Here is a 19,720-nt window from a genome sequence, read left to right as displayed (position 1 = left end):
CCTCCCTCCTTCCTTCCTTCCTTCCTTCCTTCCTTCCTTCCTTCCTTCCTTCCTTCCTTCCTTCCTTCCTTCCTATTTGTGCTAATACTGTGTCTTGAACTGAGGACCTGGGCATGGTCCCTTAACTTTCCCTTAACTTTTTCACTTAAGGCTAGCACTCAACCACTTGAGCCACAGCTCCATTTCCAGGAGTGATTAATTGGAGAGAAGAATCACATAGACTTTCCTGCCCAGGCTGGCTTCCAGCCTTGAGCCTCCATACTCAGATCTCAGCCTCCTGAGTAGCTAGGATTACAGGTTACCTGTTAATCTAGCAAGAGAGCCTGCATTTCTAGCATGGTTCCAGTTGATGTCAACATTGGCCGCTTGGTACCCACACTTGGAATAATGAGGCTGTAGACTTGTTTTGCATTCTAGAGCTTTTCTTTCCTCATTATTCAATTCAGGGAAAGGTTTTGGCAAGTGATCTTTCCGAGGTGCTCCAGCTCCTATGGCCCCACTCCAGCAAGCACATAGTATCAATTTGTCCTGTCATTAGTGGTGCTAAGTGTGATCATTTGCTCTAAATGGAGTTTGCTGGCTGATGTTGGGATGGTACCTTTCCCCTACTATAATTATTTAGTAATCTGTAATTACAATTAATAATGAAGCTCTGAGACTGCATGGAGATTTTCTTGCCCAGCAGTTTTCACCCATTAATTAACTTTTTTGGGGGAGAAAAATGCCATCTCCCATTTATAAGCTCCTGCTGGCAACACATGCTTTTATGTAATAAGCAATTAATTGTATGAGTACTTTTTATTTTTAAAAATGTGACTAGTGACTGACTGATCCCATTCAAAATGTAAAGGTTGGCTTTCACAGCTTCCCAGAATTTGGATACTTTTGTCCTATTTTGTATGATTCCTTGAGAAGTGTCCACTTTTTCCTCAACCAGGGGCTACAGTTGTAGGTATGTATTCTGTTTTGTCAGTACTGGGCTTGAGCTCAGGGCCCTCGCCATCTCATTTGATTTGTTTTGGTCCAAGGCTGGCATTTCACCACTTAAGCCACACCTCCAGCCTAGCTTTTTGTTGGGTAATTGGAGATAAGAGTCTCCAATTAATGGAGATGGAGTCTCTAATTAACTTTTCTGCCTGGGCTGACTTTGACCCATAATCCTCCAGGTCTCAGCCTCCTGAATAGCTAGTTGTTACTGTCTGGCAGTATGTTGCATTAAAGGAAATTAGTTTAAAAAGTTTTGTGGGTTTTTTTTTTTTGAGAATCTCCTGATCTTGCTTGCAAGCAGTTCTAACATATTATTATTATTTATAAAGAGTTAGCTGACCAAATGGTGTATCTAAGCATTTACTTTAAGTAAAAGTGTCTCTGGACTTAAAGAGTGCTCCTGGGAGTAATCTGCCTTCTCAGGACCACATTCCCTTCCCCTTCCTGAGAAGCTGTGAGGACTCTTGATCTATAAGGTCTAGGTGCTTGACAGTCTTAAAAATTGAGCAGCTCCTTTGCCTTGCTTTGCTGGTCTAGGTACAGGAAGATTAGGGTGGCAGAGTATTTAAGCTCATAGGCAGAAGGACCTGGTTCTTAATCCAGCAGTGTGGCCTTGGGCAAGTTTCTGAACCTCAGTTTCCTTGTCTATGAGTTAGGATAATAATGGGTTTTGGTTTCCTGGGCTTGTTCCAAGTATGAGCTGACTTTGTGAAATGCTTAATATAAGGCCTGTTCATAGTGGATATGCATAAGCTATGTTAATTGAATGAATTTCTAATTTTTTCCCCCTTTCGTGATGAGGATGGAACCCAGGTCCTCATACATGCTGAGCATGAACTTTTATACTGATCTACATCCCAAGCCCTGGTTGCTTCTGCTGCTTCTGCTGCTGCTCCTGCTCTTCCTCCTCCTCCTCCTTTTTTTTTTTGGTGCTAGTACTGGGACTTGAATTCAAGGGTTAGGCTCTAACACTTGACCCACAGCTCCACTTCTGACTTATTTGGTGGTTAGTTGGGCATAAGTGTCTCATGGACTTTCCTCCCTGGGCTGGCTTTGAACCTTGATCCTCAGATCTCAATCTTCTGAGTAGTTTAGGATTTAGGATTACAGGCATGAGCCACTGGTCCTCGGCTCTAGTTTTTTTTTTTTCCCCTCTGGTCGTGGAGCTTGAACTCTGGGTTTGGGCACTGTCCCTGCTCTCCTCAGCTCAAGGTGAGTGCTCTACTGCTTGAGCTACAGTGCCACTTCCAGTTTTCTAGTGGTTTATTGGAGATAAGAGTCTCATGGACTTTCCTGCCTGGGCTGGCTTTGAACTGTGATCCTCAGATCTGAGCCTCCTTAGTAGCTAGGATTACAGGTGTGAGCCACCGGTGCCTGACTCCTCGGCTCTAGTTCTTATTTCCTTCTTTCAATCAAGGGCTCTTGATTTTACTTATCTTTTTTTTTTTTTTAACAAAGCAACATATTCCATGTCATCCACAGGTTTTCTGTGTATAAAATTTTGGTTTACTGAACTAATTCAAGAAGTGAAATTCCAATTTACATATATTTATAGCTACCATCTACCTGATACCACTTCAAAATGAGTGGTAGATGACTGGGTTACTTTTAGCCACTTTCAGGAACATCATTATTCCCTCATGACACCTGAGCTTCTGTTCTGTGGTTGGCGCAGTTCCAGGCCAGCGTATGGATTCTTGCTCCACAGAACATATTCCTTGTGTTTTATATAGGGCCAAGACATTTGCCCCAACAATCAACACATTGGCTGGAGGCTATGGATTTTCTTACCTAAATCATGTTGATACTGCTTCATCTAATTTCCTACAGCTTCCAAATATGAAGCAGAATCATTCCAAATTCTAGTCCATACTTTTTACCATCTCCATTTCCTCAGTACTTCACTTATACACCTTTCAACAACCTCTAATCTGTTTTCTAAAGGCAACTTTGTCTTCCTTTCCTTTCCTTTCCTTTTCCTTTCCCTCCCTCCCCCTCTTTCCTCTATATCCCAGGCTGGCCTGTTTCTGTGTCTTCCTCATCCCTGCATTTTTCACTTGCATACTGAGTATCTCCTGTGCTATTGAGCTGTATCACCAGCCTTTTTTAGTCATATAATTGCCAGATTAGGAAATCAGATAAGCCAAAGGAAGAGTAGGGACTCAACACATATTTGCACTAGGGTGGCCCTGGAAAACACAGATCTGAATTTCAGGTAAACAGCGAATAACTTTCTAGTTATTATAGAGTGCCCCATGAGTGGCAAGCAGTTCTTATGTGTTTTCAGGCATAGCATGGAGCAGTCTTATACCCCTTTACCTAAACCCATATTTAACTGGATATCCTATATTTTTATTGCAAAACTTGGCAATGCTAGGGCTTACTGACAGCTCAGAATGGCCCCAGTTTGCTTATTTGCTGTGAGCTGGTGTTTGCAACGACACATGGTCCCCAGGAGCAGGCGGAACCTGGAACTGTCCTGGCACCTCATTGAGATGGCTTTGGGCACTGGGGTGGGGGCCAGATTAGCAATTAGCTAAACATGACCTCATGGGGGAAGAATGTGCTCTTGCTAGGTATTAGGGAGGTTTAGGCTCTTGGGAGCCATTGTCAGGAGCTTGTCAGTGATGTCATCAGCTGGAACTGCCAGCTTCCAGGCCTCGGGAAAACATCCAGAGCCAGGGCTCCAGTTTTGGTAATAAATGGGAATGGAGTTTCACAGGTGGGGTGTGGAGGAATTTATTATGACCGGAAGCCTGATGAGCCTCCTGCCTATGTGCAGCCCCCAGCCAGGCTTCTGGGTTCTGATGAGCAACCAGAAGCTTCTAATGTGGCCAGTGATTACACTGTTGGCCCCAAGCCCTGGAAAAGTTGGCACGCTCTCTGCGAACACTCCAGGAGCTGCAAAGGGGGCGTGAGGACTCTTTGGCAGCTCTGAATGGGGCCCTTAAATTGGGAAGGTTTGGGAGGCTGATGTGGAAATTGTTCATTAGGCTGCATCAGCATAAGTTGTAGAAAATTCACATTTTGTAACTGTCTGGGTCTGTGCCATCTCGTCTCACCCTTGATGGTGGTTGTGAGGGCTTCTTGTGCTTCATGGTAGGGAGGGGAGGGGGTCTCTGGGCTCAGACAGTTCCCCTCACTTACCTTGGGAGTCGGAATAAATAGAACAAACTTTCAGATCCCCCTCCCCCCACAGTTTTAAAGGGTAATTTGCTGTGTTGGAGTGAGCTGTCTGATGGAGGAGGGTACTTAAATGAAGTACTGAGTATGGTAACCGCAGCCACTTAATTTTATTTGAAGTCTCCCATAAAACAGTCTGGGAAAAGGAGCTCCAGGGATTGGGGTCGTGTCGTGTCGGGGTGGTGTTCTCATCATGGATGAGTGTTACAGTTCATGTCTCTCTACGTTTCTTGGAGGTTCCACTTAAGGAGTTAGTGACCCCTGCTGCAGGCATGGCTCAGCAGTAAAGCACCTAACTTAGTACTGTTGAGTTAGTGACCTAAGTAAGCAGTTCTGCCCAGTTGAAGTCCTGACTGCCAACCTGTTGTCCAGTGGGTATGGGGGCTCTGAGCCCAGGCTCTAAAGCTCAGGCCTCCGTCCCATCTGGCTTTTTTTGTCAGATGAGAATTTGGGAGTACCCTCAATATTGTCCTCCTCTGGAACAGACTCCCATGTTGCCTTTTTCTCTCCATTGTGGGTAATGAGGAATTCCAGAGTCCCACTAGGCAAATAGTGGAGCCTGGACGAGGTGAATGAATGACATCTTAGGGAAAATCCATGTCACCATCACACTTTTGCTTTTGTGTATTTCTGGGCCCAGACTGGCCAGTCATCACTGTAAATGGTTGTGGCTTTAATGTGGGAACAGTAGTCATGGTCTTTCCCATGAGTGTTTGCCTCTTTTTTTTTTTTTAAACATATATACTTTTATTGTTAGTGTTGTACATAGGGGTTACTGTCTCTTACGTCAGGTAATGAGTACATTTCTTTTTGGACAATGTCACCTTTTCCTTCACTTTCCCTCAGTTTTCCTCTCCTGTTTCTGCCCACAAGTTGCATAGCTCATTTTCCACATAGTGTCTACTGAGTACCATGTCTACATTTGTTCATCCTTCCTCCCTCCATTTTATATGCCCCTTGCTCTCTGCAAAAGACGGAAGAAAGGAGAACAACAATAAAAAAGCAAAAACACATCACCACCATTAAAAACCCATGTTTCCATTTCCTGGAATTTGTTTCTAGAAATAGTATTTTAAATGTTCAGAGTTGTTATGTCTTAGAGTTCTTCCCGTAAAAGTATCCTCTTTTAGTTTCACTGTCTTGTGTATGAGTGCCTAGAGTCCTGTATAATTTATCATGTCCTGGTGTATTTTACATCTAGCTTCTGCATATGAGAGAAAACATTCACTGTTTGTCTCTCTGAATTAACCTTGCCTCACTTAGTATGATTTGTTCTAGGTCTACCCATTTCCCTGCAAATGCTCTAATCTTATTCTTCCTAATGGATGAGTAACATTCAGCAGCAGGCTTCTGTTCTGCCCTGAAAGGGGTCTCATTGTCATGACCAGTTTTTCTTCTTCTGCTTTTTTGTTTTTAGTGCCAGCACTGGGCCCTGAACTCAGACCCTCAGCTTTTTTGTTCTAGGCTAGTGCTCTACCACTTGAGCCACACCTCCACTTTCCACATTTGGGGGGCTAGAGATAAGAATCTCATGGGGCTGGGAAGGTGGCTCAGTGGTTGAGCGCTTGCCTTGCATGCATGAGGCCCTGGGTTCGATTCCTCAGCACCACATAAGCAAAAAGAAAAAGCCAGAAGTGGCGCTGTGGCTCAAGTGGTAGAGTGCTAGCCTTGAGCTGAAGAACTGAGGGACAGCACCCAGGCCCAGAGTTCAGGCCCCATGACTGGACCCCCCCCCAAAAAAAAAAAAATCTCATGGACTTTCCTACCCAGGCTAGTTCTGAACCATGATCCTCAGATCTCAGCCTCCTGAGGAGCTAGTATTACAGGCGTGAGCCACTGGCACCCAGCTTCAGTTTTTCTCCTTTAAGAAAGAGAAATTGAACCATTGCAAAACCACCCTTTTCTTTTTTTCTTTTTTTTGGGTCCAGTCGTGGGTCTTGAGCTCTGGGCCTGGGCGCTGTCCCTCAGCTCTTCAGTTCAAGGCTAGCACTCTACCACCTGAGTCACAGCACCACTTCCGGCTTTTTTTCTTTTTGCTTATGTAGTGCTGAGGAATCGAACCCAGGGCCTCAGGCATGCAAGGCAAGTGCTCTACCGTTGAGCCACCTTCCCAGCCCCCACCCTTTTCTTTGTTTGAGCGTGGTTTCCTTGCCTTGAGACAAGTGGTATACTTCGTCACCCAAGCAAGGCGAGTCTCATTGCCTTGACACACTGCAGAGTTCTGGCCCACACACTTCTTGGGTTTTCTTCTTGGTCTGTCTCCTTGGGCTCTGTCTCTGGCTCATTTACATAAGAAGAACAAGTCTTCCTCTTGGGTGGTAATTTTGGTGGGATTCCTGTAAGGCCTATTCACAAAGACATTGCTTCCAAGTGCTAGTTGTCATGAGAATCAACTGAAAAGTTGTAAAATTGTGGATCCATGTTCCACACCCAAGAGATGCTGATTTTATTTTCTTTTGTGTGTGTGTGTGTGTGTGGGGACTTTTAATCTGTTCCACATTGAGACTGGGAGCTGAGACTGAGCTGCAGTAGTATTTGAGGCTTCAGAAGAAAGTTATATCTGGTCTGACTAGGCGGGACCCCCCTACCCCTCCTTGAGGTCATGGACCTGGCAATAGCACTGAGCAACCCTGACCTGTTAGAGAGCTAGCTGGGTTTGCAGGATAGGGCCAGGGGAAGAGAGCCACTTCATTATATTGACATGTGCAATAAACGTTTGATTGCCTGTGGTGGAGTATTTTGTAATTGGGAAAATCTAATCATCAGAAAAAAAGAAATCATATAGTGTATATCAACACTAACATGTGTCTGCAAATCCAATCCTTCAATTAAAAACTTGCCAGGCACCTCATGGTTCAGGCCTGTACATCTTAGCTACTCAGCTGGCTGAGATCTAGAGGATCACAGTTTTGAAGCCAATCCAGGCAGGAAAGAATCCATCTCTTAATTATCCAACAGATCACCTGGTTAGGGCCATAGCTCAAGTGGTAGACACCACCCAATGAAGCTGAGTTCAAACTGGAAACCAAAAAAGCCTTTTTTTCAATGAATCTGTTTGGGTCACAAACCATTCTTGCATCTAACTTCAAAATGGCCCCGCCTCAGCCTTCTATGAGGGTGGGTTTGATTGTTGACAGTAGCTGATGAATTGAGCTGTCCATTCAAAGAAGCTGCAGACTTCAACATTTTCCCAGACTGTTCTCAGTGTGACATCTAGCAGGTGACGGGTTGTCATCTGAGAAGTCAGGGTAACAGCCCATAGCTTTATATAGCTCATGGTTGAATGGTGACCCAACAGAGGCACTGACCCTTCTCAGATGACTTCAGTGCTGGGGTCAGGGATAAGAGGAAGTACTAATTAATGGGGTGGAGGATGTGCACTCTGAGGGTGTCAGGGTCACATTCGTGGGTAAAGGGCCATGCTCTACCTGGTCAGGATAGACCTAATAGTTTCCACTGGAGCCCATGGTGCCTCTTCATCTGTTCCTGCCAGCTCTAGTTCAAGTACCTCCTTCCAAGCATTTGCTTGGTGGCAGAACCGTGTTAAATGCTCCCACTTTAGGTCAGCTTGTTTTCAAGGTCTTAGGAGAGTAAGCAGGGTCATGGGATGGGGTGGGATGATAACATCAGTGGCTGACCTTCCCTTTCTGCTGCACTGTGAGCTGAAATCCAGTGGCGCTTTCCATTTTCCAACGTTTTGTAAATTCTCACCTCCAAAAAGCCCCAGACAGATTTTTAGAGAAACCTATGTATGTCAAAAATACTTGTGTGTTTCTTTGTACAATGTTAGAAGCCAGGCTCCAGTGGCTCACGCCTGTAATCCTAGCTACTCAGGAGGCTGAGATCTGAGGGTCATAGTTCAAAGCCAGCCTGCGAAGAAAAGTCTGTGAGACTCTTATCTCCACTTAGCCACCAAAACCCAGACAGGAGTGGTGGTATGGCTCTACCAGTAGTGTGCCAGCCTTGAGCAAAAAAAGCTAAGATAGAGTACCTTAGCCCTGAGTTCACACACACACACACACACACACACACACACACACACACACACACACACACACAAGAAAGAACTTCTGTTAGGTCTTTGGCTGCAGTCAGTATATTCATTTAGAAAACTTTATGTACTCTAAGGATAGGGCCTTGTCTTAGAGAGAAGGAAATGCACAGGTTGCTGTGGGGTGCTTTACAGGAGTTGGCTCATTACAGAGCCTTGCAGATGGGTGTCGGGAAGGCTTGTGGCCCAGGTGAGGCTGTGAGCTATTTTCAGGAAACAAAGAACATTCTGGGTTGCAGAACTTTTGGAGCAAAGAGCCCCGAAGTGGGAGGTGCAGAAGTCCAAGGGGCCTGTAGTCACCCTGGCTGGCAGCAAGGCTCAGTTGCTGGGGAGTAAAGAATCTCAAAAATGACTTATTTATTTACAGCACTGGGGGTGTCCCAGAGCCTAGTGCATACTAGGCCAGTGCTCTACCACTGAACTCACTCCGCAGCCCTAAAATGCTTAGGAACAAGAGCAAACTGTGAGCCTAATAAGTAACCATCATTTTGATGAAGCCATGGACATAAAGGGTACTTCAAACTGTCTCCCAGCACTGACATGATAGGAAAAGCTCTGATTTCCCTGATGACAAACCACAGTCACGGCTAACATTCCTGTGTGTAGCATGGGCTTCATTCTGTGACTCAGTTGGTGGAGTGTTAGAGTGGAAATGCTAATTGTCCTGGACATTGAGCTTCCTCCAGCACATTTTATGGGAAGGTGTACTTGGTGAGATCTTCTCTGAAGTCAGAAAGCACAGCACCAAAGGGAAGGATGTGTGTCACAGGATGCTGAACCTTGACAGATGGGTGAGAGGTGAGAGTGCGGCACTCAGGCACAAGACAGCCATAAGACAGGCACAAGAAGACTCCGGCTTTGTCTAGAATGCTGGGACACGTGAAGACATTGGCTCCTGAGCCCTGCATACCAAGTACCATAAACACACCTACCTTCACACTTAACAACAAAAAAAGCCTTTGTGTATTACAATCACATACTTTGCAAAAGCAAGAATTAAAACCTAGAGCAAATGTAAGAGTTAAAGCATAGAGCCATAAGCTTGCTTGGCAGTTGCTCTATTGTTTGATCCATGCCCCCAGCCTGAGTTTGTGTTTTCTTTGTTTATATTTATGTTTTTGGCTCTGGGTAATTCAGTTATTTTATACTTGACTGCTTTCTTAGCAATCGTAATGCATACTTGGAGGTCCTTAGGATACAAGAAAATTAACCTGTAGCTTTTTTCCCCCAGTGTAATGCAATTTCTATGAATATTAAAATTAGGGACTGATGAAGGAAGTGTGCACTTGTTCTGATCTGACTCTACCCAGCTTTGGAACTGTTTTGTAGTCCCTGAGAAAGATCTGTGTGTGCTGAGTGGGATCAAAGGCTCTCTTGGGACTTGTGGAAGATGTGGGAGGAGTTTGCATCTTCGATGGCATCTAGAGGGAGCCTGGCATTGGCTGGGCTGCAGAACAGTTCAGTTCCAGCTAGCAGGACTGGGGGAAGAGGGGACTTGGTAGGAGATGGTAGGCAAGGATGGGGTCATTGGGGTTTTTAGGGCTGGTTTGGTAGTTGGTTAACTGGGTGGCCAGTCTTCTGGTAGTTTGTTGTTTGTTGTTTGGTTAGTTGGCTGATGGGTGGTGGTAGTTTGGTTGGCTTGGGTTGATGGGTGGGTAGTTGTTTCATAGCGTGTGATTATTTGTTTAGGCTGGTTTATAACTCAGCCTCCAGAGTGCTGGGGTTATTACAGGAATGCACCTCTACCCTTGACTCCTTTTTCTCATTTTCTGTTGTCAGGTAGGCACCATACTAGGTTCTAGAATCACAGTGATGCTAAAGACAGAAGAGCCTAGACCCTGACTCAGGACACTTACGTTACAGCTGACTGCATCTCAGGTTTAGAGCTAATTCCACATGGCAGCTTTGGGAATGACTTTCAGCACCCAAGCTGGGTGCTAATGCTATTTATTATTGTTATGCTCATGAATAAGTTATGTATAAGCAGCACTGGATGCCCCTTGGATGTCTTTTGGTATTGTAGAACTCATTCTTAGTTTTCTTTTTTATTATTTTATTTTTTAGCTTTTATTTATTTTTTGGGTCTGGTCATGGGGCCTGAACTCTGGGTCTGGGCGCTGTCCCTCAGCTCTTCAGCTCAAGGCTATTACTCTGCCACTTGAGCCACAGTGCCACTTCTGGCTTTTTTCGTTTTGCTTATGTGGTGCTGAGGAATCGAACCCAGGGCCTCATGCATGCAAGGCAAGCGCTCTACCACTGAGCCACCTTCCCAGCCCCCTCATCCTTAGTTTTCTAAAGACCTCTTTAGAAAGTGTAAAGTGGCAGTTGGGTAAAGAATCTGGAAGTTTGCCCTGCCATAATTTAAAATTTGTGTGCTAGTATTGGAGATTGAACTCAGGGCTTGGGCACTGTCCTTAGCTTTTTGGCTCAATGCTGGTGCTCTGTCCATTGAGTCAGAGCTCCACTTCTGGCTTTTTGGTGATTAGAGGTAAGAGTCTCATGGACTTTCTTGTACGGACTGGCTTCGAACTATGATCCTCACATTTCAACCTCCTGAAGAGCTAGGATTTAATTTGATATTCCTGTTACCCACATCAGGATGTATCTGTTTAAATGGTGGACCAATTTCTGGGCTTTCCCTTTGCCTCCTGCCACTTGGCAATGTGCTCTCTGCTGATGAAAATTTTGACACAAGAAGCTCTAAAGCAGATCTGGCAGGGAGGAGGCTGGTTTGGGCCCAAATTCCTCTAAATCATTGCCTGTTGTTTAAGAATTACAGTTTGCCCTGGAATAAGAAGATGTCTCAATGTGTTTGTGAAGGGAGTTGGTTATCAGCAGGGTTTCATAAATGCTGTGGTTTAGGGCTGTGCTTCCTTTTGCACCCTTAATTATGAACAATTCTGGGGGAGGGGAACTGCTCTGTCCCTCATCCACACAACGTGCTGATTCCCAGTGGCATGTCTCCACTTTCCTAATCACTGCCACAGATGCAGCCGCAGATTAGCAAATGCTGCCCGGCCTTATTTCCTGAGTTCTTTCTTTAGTGTTTATTTCCTTTCTCCCTTGCCTCATACCTCACTGTTTTATAAGATGTAAATTGCCCAGATTTGGGGAGAGTTGGGAGAAAGTGTTTGTGGAGGATCTGAACAGTTTAAGCTAGAATTCCTTGGACTGCTTTCTGTAGAGTATTAATTTACTTGGAGAGTGAATATGTACTCATTTATTTTTCTCTTGGTTTATTTTTATGGTGTTGGAGATTAAGTTTAGGGCCCCACAAATGCCAGGACAAGTACTCACATCCCAACCCTTCTTGGAGATACAATTTGTTTGTTGGTTTATTTTGATATAATACTAAAGTTTAAACTCAAGGCTTTGCTAGGCAGGCACTATATTGCCAGAGCCATGCCTCCAGCCCATGAGATAAATTTTTTTTTAAGTTCTCTAATCCAACAACATTTAGAAATACAGTGTCACATTCTAGCCCTCTCTGGAAGATTGCCAGTGTCTGTTTACATATTAAAGGCTCTGACAAGTCCTGTAGCAATGTTCAGTAGCATTCATAATAGCACTCACTTGGCATTGGCAGATGGCATTTGGAGCCACTCCAGGTGACATGAAACTTTTGTGTGGGCTAGTTCTGGTGCTTGAACTCAGGGTCTCTTATGAGACTTTTTTTTGCTTATGTCTGGTGTTCTATCACTTGAGCCACGCCTCTAGTGTGGCATTGTGCTGGCTAATTGAAATGGAGACTCATGGACTTTTCTGCATGGATTGGCTTTGAAATTTGGTTCTTTGGGTCTCAGCCTCCTGAGTAACTAGATTTGCAGTCATGAGCCATCAGTGCTAGGCTCATAATGAAACAAAAATAAAAAGATAAATCTAGTGTGTCCCTAGCTATTTGTACACAGAAACCCTCTTTGTCTGGAAAAAGCCAGTGAACAGCTAGTGTGGTCTTTTCTAAAATGTGGTACTCAGGACGATACTGTTAACAAACCTACTGTTAACAGTTGTAACAGGCATTTAAAAAATGCAACTAGTATCTTAGACTTACAATTGCAGGTCTCATCCCTTGAAGATGTGTAAAAAAAAGTGAATTGGTTTAAGGAAAACACCAGTAGAAGAACACCATGGGCAGAGGCTAGAGCAAGATTTTTGTGTGGTCTGAGAACCCAAATTCAGAGGCAGCTCTGACTGAAGCCAGACTGTAGATGAACTGGCAAGAAAGAGATCTGGCCGCAAACTGTGTGTCTTTACTCACGCAACAGCTGGCGGTTGGGGTGTTGGCGTGAATGTTAATGTGTGTCACTCACTTGCCCTGTTGCTTGGACAGTGTGCCTCAGGAATGTTAGAATGTGTTTCCCCTTTTGCAGTGAGGGTGTCCTACTGGTTTTGACTGTTTATCTTAATGCCATGATCGTTTATCATGGGACAGAGTTCAGGGCACAGTGATAAATCTCTCCTAGGAAGATGATGTAATCCTCAGTGGCTCCCCCCGCCCAACCCCATCTCCATGCTCCCATTTTTGAAACATTTGTTACCACCACAATACCTATGTATGGGCCTCTTTGCAGGCTTGGTCTGGTCTCTAGGAGTGGAAGAAAGTTGGACAGCAGATCCTGTAGTAATGATCTGGGTTCAAGTATCTGCTCTACTGCTCTTACTTGTTTGACTTGGGACTCTACTTGTTAGTCAACTTTAAATCTAGAAGATGGAGCTAACAGGGCTACCTCCTATAGAAGTGTGAGAATCTGGTGGGAGTAACTAGCTGGCCAGACCCGCAGGTTAGTTCTACATCATGGAAGACTGCACTTACAGGACCAGGAAGCAGGGAATAAAGGGAACAGGAATATGGGGGGTTGATTTGGTTGTTGTTGGCTTGAGAACCTGCTTGAAGGCTACTTGCAATGCAGTCTTTAGCATCTTCTCTTCTCTGACAAGCTGTTTGGAAATGGCCAAGGCTAGCTCCTGAGAACCACAGGCTGCTGGTCCAGGAAGGTGCCTCTCCTGAAAAGAAATAGGAAGGCATTTTTGGATGATCACTGTGAGGAAGGTGAGCAAAGCAGAGCCTCAGTAGCATGTGTGGATAGGGAACACAAAGAGCGAGTTACTTTTTTCACTTGGCTTTTTTTTACAAGGCTGGCCAGCTACCATGTGAGCCCCGCTTCCACTTCTGGCTTAAAAAAAAATATTGTCAAGGTGACATATGGAGAAGTTACAGTTATATGTGTAAGAAAATGAGTCCATTTCTTGTCAAACATTGTTACCCTTGTTTCTCTCCTGCTTTCTCACCTCCCAACGCTCTTCCCCACAAGTTATAAAGTTAATTTCCAACATAGTGTCTTGTGAGTATCCTTGTTGCATTGGTTCACTCTCACTTCTGGCTTTTTTTTTTTGTTTTGGTTGGTTATGGGGCCTGAACTCTGGGTCTGGGCGCTGTCCCTCAGCTCTTCATGAAGCTCAAGGTTAGTGCTCTACCACTTGGGCCACAGCGTTACTTCTGGCTTTTTCTGTTTATGTGGTGCTGAGGAATCAAACCCAGCCCTCATGCATGCAAGGCAAGCACTCTACCACTGAGCCACATTCCCAGCTCCCTCACTTCTGACTTTTTGGTGGTTAATTGGAGATAAGAGTCTCAAAGACTTTTATCGAACTATGGTCCTCAGCTGAAGAGTTCTTTATTTAATATGTGTATTAGTATAAGAGTTCTTTCTCTTTTGGTCATATGTGGAGAGTTATTATAAAAGGAGTAAATACAGCATAAACTTTAACAGTGCAAGCATTACAGAGGCGGGGCTCAGCAACCACAAAGGAAAGGCTGTCTTTGGCATGGCGGCCTTTGTCTTGCTGGGGAGGGGGGGCAGTGAGCCTGCCCCTGGGTCTGCTGTTCCCATGCAGTCAATGCCTTTTCAAAAGCAGGATTGCATGTACATCCCATCCTTTGCTGTAAATGATTTGATTCCTATTTCTTTCTTATTCCTTTCCTAGCAGCCTCGTATTTCCTTGCTTGAATGTACAGTTTCTTTAACTACTTATTTGTTGTCAAAGAGGTATTTAAGTAGTTTCATTCCCCCCTCCCCAATCATATTTCTGTAGTGAATTGCTTTAACAGTTAAGAATCTCTTTAGTGCCCCAAACCTCTCTTATCTCCCGGTAGAAAAAAAAAAAGTCATGTTAGGGAACTTTCTTGAATACTTTATGTCTCAAGTTGAATTTATTGACCCTGAACTTAATTTTCTGTCAGCAGTGGCCCAGCTTGGCCCCTGCAGATTGCTCAGGAATCTGCTGGAGGGGTCGAGGTAGCCTGCAGAGTTTTGTAGACTGCCAGTTCCATTCAGCAGCTCACTGAGCAAAAAACATCTTGATTCTATCAGCCTTAATCCTGGGTCCCTCCTGGGCCCTGCTCTTGTGGTTGCAAGCAGATGGAATGCTCGTCTGTGTGGAAGGCAGAGTTCTGGGGCATTTGGCTCTGGCAATCTTGAAGTAGAATAGGGCACTATTGAATCTTGCTTATACAGTGCTTACCGGGCATCCTTAGTCTCCCCAAGCTAATATATCATCATTCCCTGATAATGTCATTGGACAGGGCTGGGAAGGTGGCTCAGTGGCAGAGTGCTTGCCTCTCATGCATGAGGCCCTGGGTTCAATTCCTCAGCATCACATAAGCAGAAAAAGCCAGAAGTGGCACTGTGGCTCAAGTGGTAGAGCGCTAGCTTTGAGCTGAAGAGCTGAGGGACAGTGCCCAGGCCCAGAGTTCAGGCCCCACGACCAAAAAAAAAGGACAATTTGCTACCTGGTTTACTGCACTATGATACCAGGGCTTGATAAAAGTGGGCCTGGTTATCTCTCATTTTTCAGATGAGGAGACCAAGCCCACAGAACTGGCCAATTTATAGTCTCCCTCTTCCAGTTAACAAATTGTGTGCTTGGGAGGTGAACCAGGCTTTTCTGACTCCTAGGCAGGACATATGAACTTCCAACTGTCCCATTAATCTCTCGCCTAATGTACCTGAGCAGCTTTACTCCCACCCCCCAGTTACTTGGCCACCAGTGTTTTGAACAAGTGACCTACCTTTCACTGGTGTGAGTTCGAGTCTGCCCACTTCCATGAACCAATCATGGGTGTTGGAGGTGTGGGATTCTACCTGCAAAAAGGCAACCAGCCCCTGGGCTGACAACTCTTTTCAGAGAATTCGATCCTGACTGAGGACACGATTGCCTTCAGAGTTTGCCTTGTGTCATTGTGAGTTGACAGGTTCAAATTCATGGGCACAAATTCTTGCTGTCAACTGAGTTAAATCTTAGTATGGGGAACCCAGTTTTATTCAAAAAGTGGCCATATCTGTAAGTAGTCCTTTGAGAATTTCTTTCCTCCAGCTTTATCATCTTTTTCTTGGTGATGCTGAGAACTAGTGGTTATAAATTATTTGCAATTTCCCTCAGCTTGGTTCTAGTCATGACTTTAATTTGGGAGTTTTGTTCCTTTTATGACTTCACAATCTTTGGGCAGGCTGCCATCTCTGTAACAGGCTTGTATGAGTTGTAACATGAGCTGAGTTACAGGGGGAAAATGGAAACTGATGTCTTCTTCCCTTTCAAGCCAAGCAAGCCACTTTGATCTGATTTTGTAACCAGATTCAACATTTACAAGTTTGCAACTGAATACCTAGCCTATTCATTCTTACTATATTTAACTTTTACTCTCAATTATTAAAAAAAAACCTTCAGAAATCTTAATCTAGTATGAAAGACAAAAGACACAGGTTTTCTTTGTTCCTTTATATAAATTATTTAATGTATTTTCCTGTGGTAGACCCTTACATTGTCTCCTTATGGAGTGTTTTAAATTATTTTCTTTTTTAGACGTATAATTTGTATCCTGTCCTGGGCCCCGGCTCTCCCTAGACAGTTAGGAAATTAGTGTTGGTTATGAAAACAGAGGAGAACAAATTGGGCTTTCAAGACTATGAACAACCCTAATTTCAGTTTTCCAGGACAAAAACAGACAAAAGTTTGCACTCCTGAGATGGAACTTCAGGTTCTCCCAAGCATGGCTCAGGGTGACTCCTGCCTGAACACGAGGGAGGCATGGAGAAGTCTGGGATGGAGGAGGAGAACTCAGTCACCAGACCCTCCGGAGAACAGTAGAGGCCGAGAAAGTCTTGGTTTTTGCCTCCCATGCTGGTATACCCTGTCTACCATATTTTCTCCCTGTCCTTGCAGGTGAAGGAGGGTCAGAATGATTGGAGCAGGCAGAAGTCCAGAGGCTCTGCCCTGGGGGTCAGAGAAGCCTGTTTTTTCTTCCAGGCATACAGTCTTCCTGTCTGTACAACTAATACTACCCAGTCACATTTTCTGCAAACAGTTATGACTAGATTCCTCTTATTGGCTTGTTGTCACAGATGACATTCGTAGCACAGTAAAGCTTTGGTTGTGCTCACAAAATCTGTACCACAATGGCAGTAAAGTTTGACCTCTGCTATGTCATCTGTAAAATGGGATTAACCACCAAAGCCACCCTCCTGAAGCTGTGGTTATGGTGGGGTGGGGTGGGGATGGGGAGTTCACAGCATACAGGGGGTTGGTCCAGAGAAGAGAGAGCTGCCGGCATCTTTCCCCTGCCCTCTGCCCTCACTCATCTCTTTCTAAGGCTCTCCTCCGCCTCCCCTTCCTGTATTCCCCCCTCCGCCCCCCCACCCCACCTCCAACCCGGGCTGCACATGGACCCGGCCAGTGGTGGGCCTGACTTAGCTGCTGAAGCAGCTAGCTGCATTTCAGGTGAGGTGGCCTCTCCACATGACAGACTGAGCTGGAGTGAGGGTCACAGGGATCTCCATTCACAGCCAGCACTTGTTTTTTCAGCTGGACTTATTCTCAGAGGCAGAGCTGTGAGCCAGAGGCTGGTGACCACCGTGGTGCGGTGAGGCCTCATGCTGGAGTTTATCTTGAGGCTCCCAGTGACTGGACTCTGGACCCCACACCTTCTTCTGCTTAGGAGTCCTTGGGGGAGGGGGGGATCTTGTCCTGGCAACAACAGAATGAATTAGTGGAGGGACCTAAAAGCCTCATCTACATGAACTCAAAATGTTTGAGTGGTTTTGCTTTTCTCTTTCCTACTTGAACCCAGTCCTTATTCTAACTTAAATGACTTCTCAGGAAGATTGAACTCAAGGACATTTGCTATATTCTAGGACCTTTAACATACACTCATCTCATTTATTGATTTTTTTAAGTTTAACTTTTTAGTGTTATCATAAAGATGAGGTACAAAGGGGTTGCAGTTACATGTCAGGTAAAGAGTACATTTATTTCTTTTTTGGACAATGTCACCCCTTCCCTTGCATTCTCCAGTTTTCATTTTTTTTTTTTTCAGTAAGGGTATGTTGTTGAGTTTAAAATAATCCTTAAAAGTGATTTAAAAAATCTCTTCAATGCTGGGAATGTGGCTTAATGCTCGATGAGCATGCATAAAGCCCTGGGTTTGATTCCTCAGTACCACATAAAGGCCAGAAGTGGTGTTGTGACTCAAGTGGTAGAATGTTAGCCTTGAGCAAAAGAAGCTCAGAGACCATGCCCAGACCCTGAATTCAAGCCCCAGAACTGGCAACAAAACAAAACAAAACAAAAAACTTTTCAAAAGTGATATTGACAAGAAAATCAGAGTGAAAATGGAACTTTTAAGTAAAATGATGCCCTTTAAATGGAAAATTGGGTGTTTGGAGCAAATTGGTAATCAGAACACACTTACTGTAGTATTTATGATCTGAAAATTCACTAAACTCTCTATGCCAGAAAAAAAACAGGTATTTGTGAAGTTGTTTGTTCTGATTGTTTTTATTCTATGGAAAAATTGTTGCATATGTGAGAAGGAATAGCTTGCAAAGTAGGAAATTTAAAGGTGAGGTTATGCATAAGGAATGTGTTCTGGGCCTATAGTAGAAATCTCACATCAGGGCTTTGGGAATGCTTACTCAATTCTGTTGCAGAGAAATAAGGCCCCCTCTCCCCCTCACCATGGCCAGTGCAGGCATTGCCAATCTGCCACAGTGATCTTGATGGCAGGCATGGGTAATTCATAGTCTCAGTCTTTCTTGCCAAATCCAAGTCCTCCATGGTGAAAGATTCTTCACAATATGTGCCTATACCATGTTTGGTTGTATCATCACTTGAACAATTAAATATAAGAAGCCTTGATATGGCACCCACCTGTAATCACAGCTACTTGGGTGGTAGAGACAGGAGGACCAGCGTTTAGAGGCCATATCAGCCTCCTCAGCAGCTGGAATGACAGGTGTATGTACCACCATATCCAACTGCCTGCTTTTTTGCACTACCTCTATAACATGCAGTGCTGCCTGTCCTAGGACTCTGAAGAAGGAGACAGGATCTGAGTGTGCCAGCTTGTACCCCAGAGAGCTAAGTACTGTGTGAACAGCAGAGAGCAAAACTGACACCATTCCTGACTGAAGGGAGCTGATCTTTGTGCAGAGGAGACCAGTGCACATGGTGATTATTTAGCCACAGTTCCAAGGTGTACTGCTAGAGAAGGGCTCATACCTGAAGAGAGCATTGTCTACAGCCAGGCTAGAGGGGATGGATTAAGAAAGAACTTGGAGTACAAGGAAGCCCAGAAGTCAAGAGAGAACCCAATAAATAGCTGGCCATGTGAGCTGCTCTTAGTACCGCATTCTCTTTCAGAGATCTGTCCAGCTGTCAGTCAGCTGGACAGTCTCTCAGGCCATGTGGGCCTCTCAGCTGAGGGTCCTTCCTCCTAGAAAGAAGCCTTGCATGCACTAGGTTTACTGCAGCATGGATTAGGACATGATCTCTTGGAACAGCAGAGCAGAGGCCTTGGCAGCTAGGGCCATGGTTTTTCTAATGATTTGCTTGGCCCCCAAATGAAATCAAACATTTCAACCACACGTAAATCCAGAGTACTTCCTTTTGTTTCTAGCTCCCACATAACTCTTGGATTATGGCTTCTGCTCTAGGCTAGGGAGTTTAGCAGAGCAGGCACTGAGCTGTTTGGTGAGTAAATACTGGAGGGGAGAGAGGTAACGTTTATATGAAGCACCTAACTGTGTGCCAGTCCTCAGCCTTCTCTAACCTAATTACTCCTGTTTGGTGGATGGGGAAAAAGGCTCAAACAGTGACTGAAGTAAAAATGGCATACAGTTGAGCTGCTGCCTCTAAAGCCGGTTCTTATTGCTACCCTGCCTCTGAGTGGGTGTTGCTGAGTAGTCAGAGAGTAAGTAGAGTTCCCCAGATGGCCAAGCCATAGTGCAGAATGGGACTTAGGGACGTGTTCAAGCATGCATGCCATCATTCCTCTTTTCCTGCAGTCACTAGTTGGCTGTATCAAAGCCAGAGAATGACCTGTTGTCCTCACTCAATAGAGCAAAAATCTGGATGTCTTTCCTCATAGGTGAGGAGGTGCTGGGATTGATTGTGGGAACCCCAGGGATGGTTCAGTGTTGGTTGAACAGATCTGGCCCAGCAGAA

The 19,720-nt window shown here is 44.8% G+C and overlaps 1 protein-coding gene across 2 annotated transcripts in view; it reads left to right on the top strand.

Annotated features, from left to right (window-relative positions):
- Positions 1 to 19,720, top strand: part of Flnb (filamin B, beta) — a 152,507-nt gene that overhangs the window by 36,254 nt on the left and 96,533 nt on the right. The window lies entirely within an intron of this gene.

Source organism: Dipodomys ordii, unplaced genomic scaffold (assembly GCF_000151885.1).
Source record: "Dipodomys ordii isolate 6190 unplaced genomic scaffold, Dord_2.0 Scaffold12, whole genome shotgun sequence".
In the NCBI taxonomy this organism is placed as follows: domain Eukaryota; kingdom Metazoa; phylum Chordata; class Mammalia; order Rodentia; family Heteromyidae; genus Dipodomys; species Dipodomys ordii.
The sequence above is the reverse complement of the archived record's forward strand: the minus strand, read 5'-3'. Positions and strand labels throughout refer to the sequence as shown.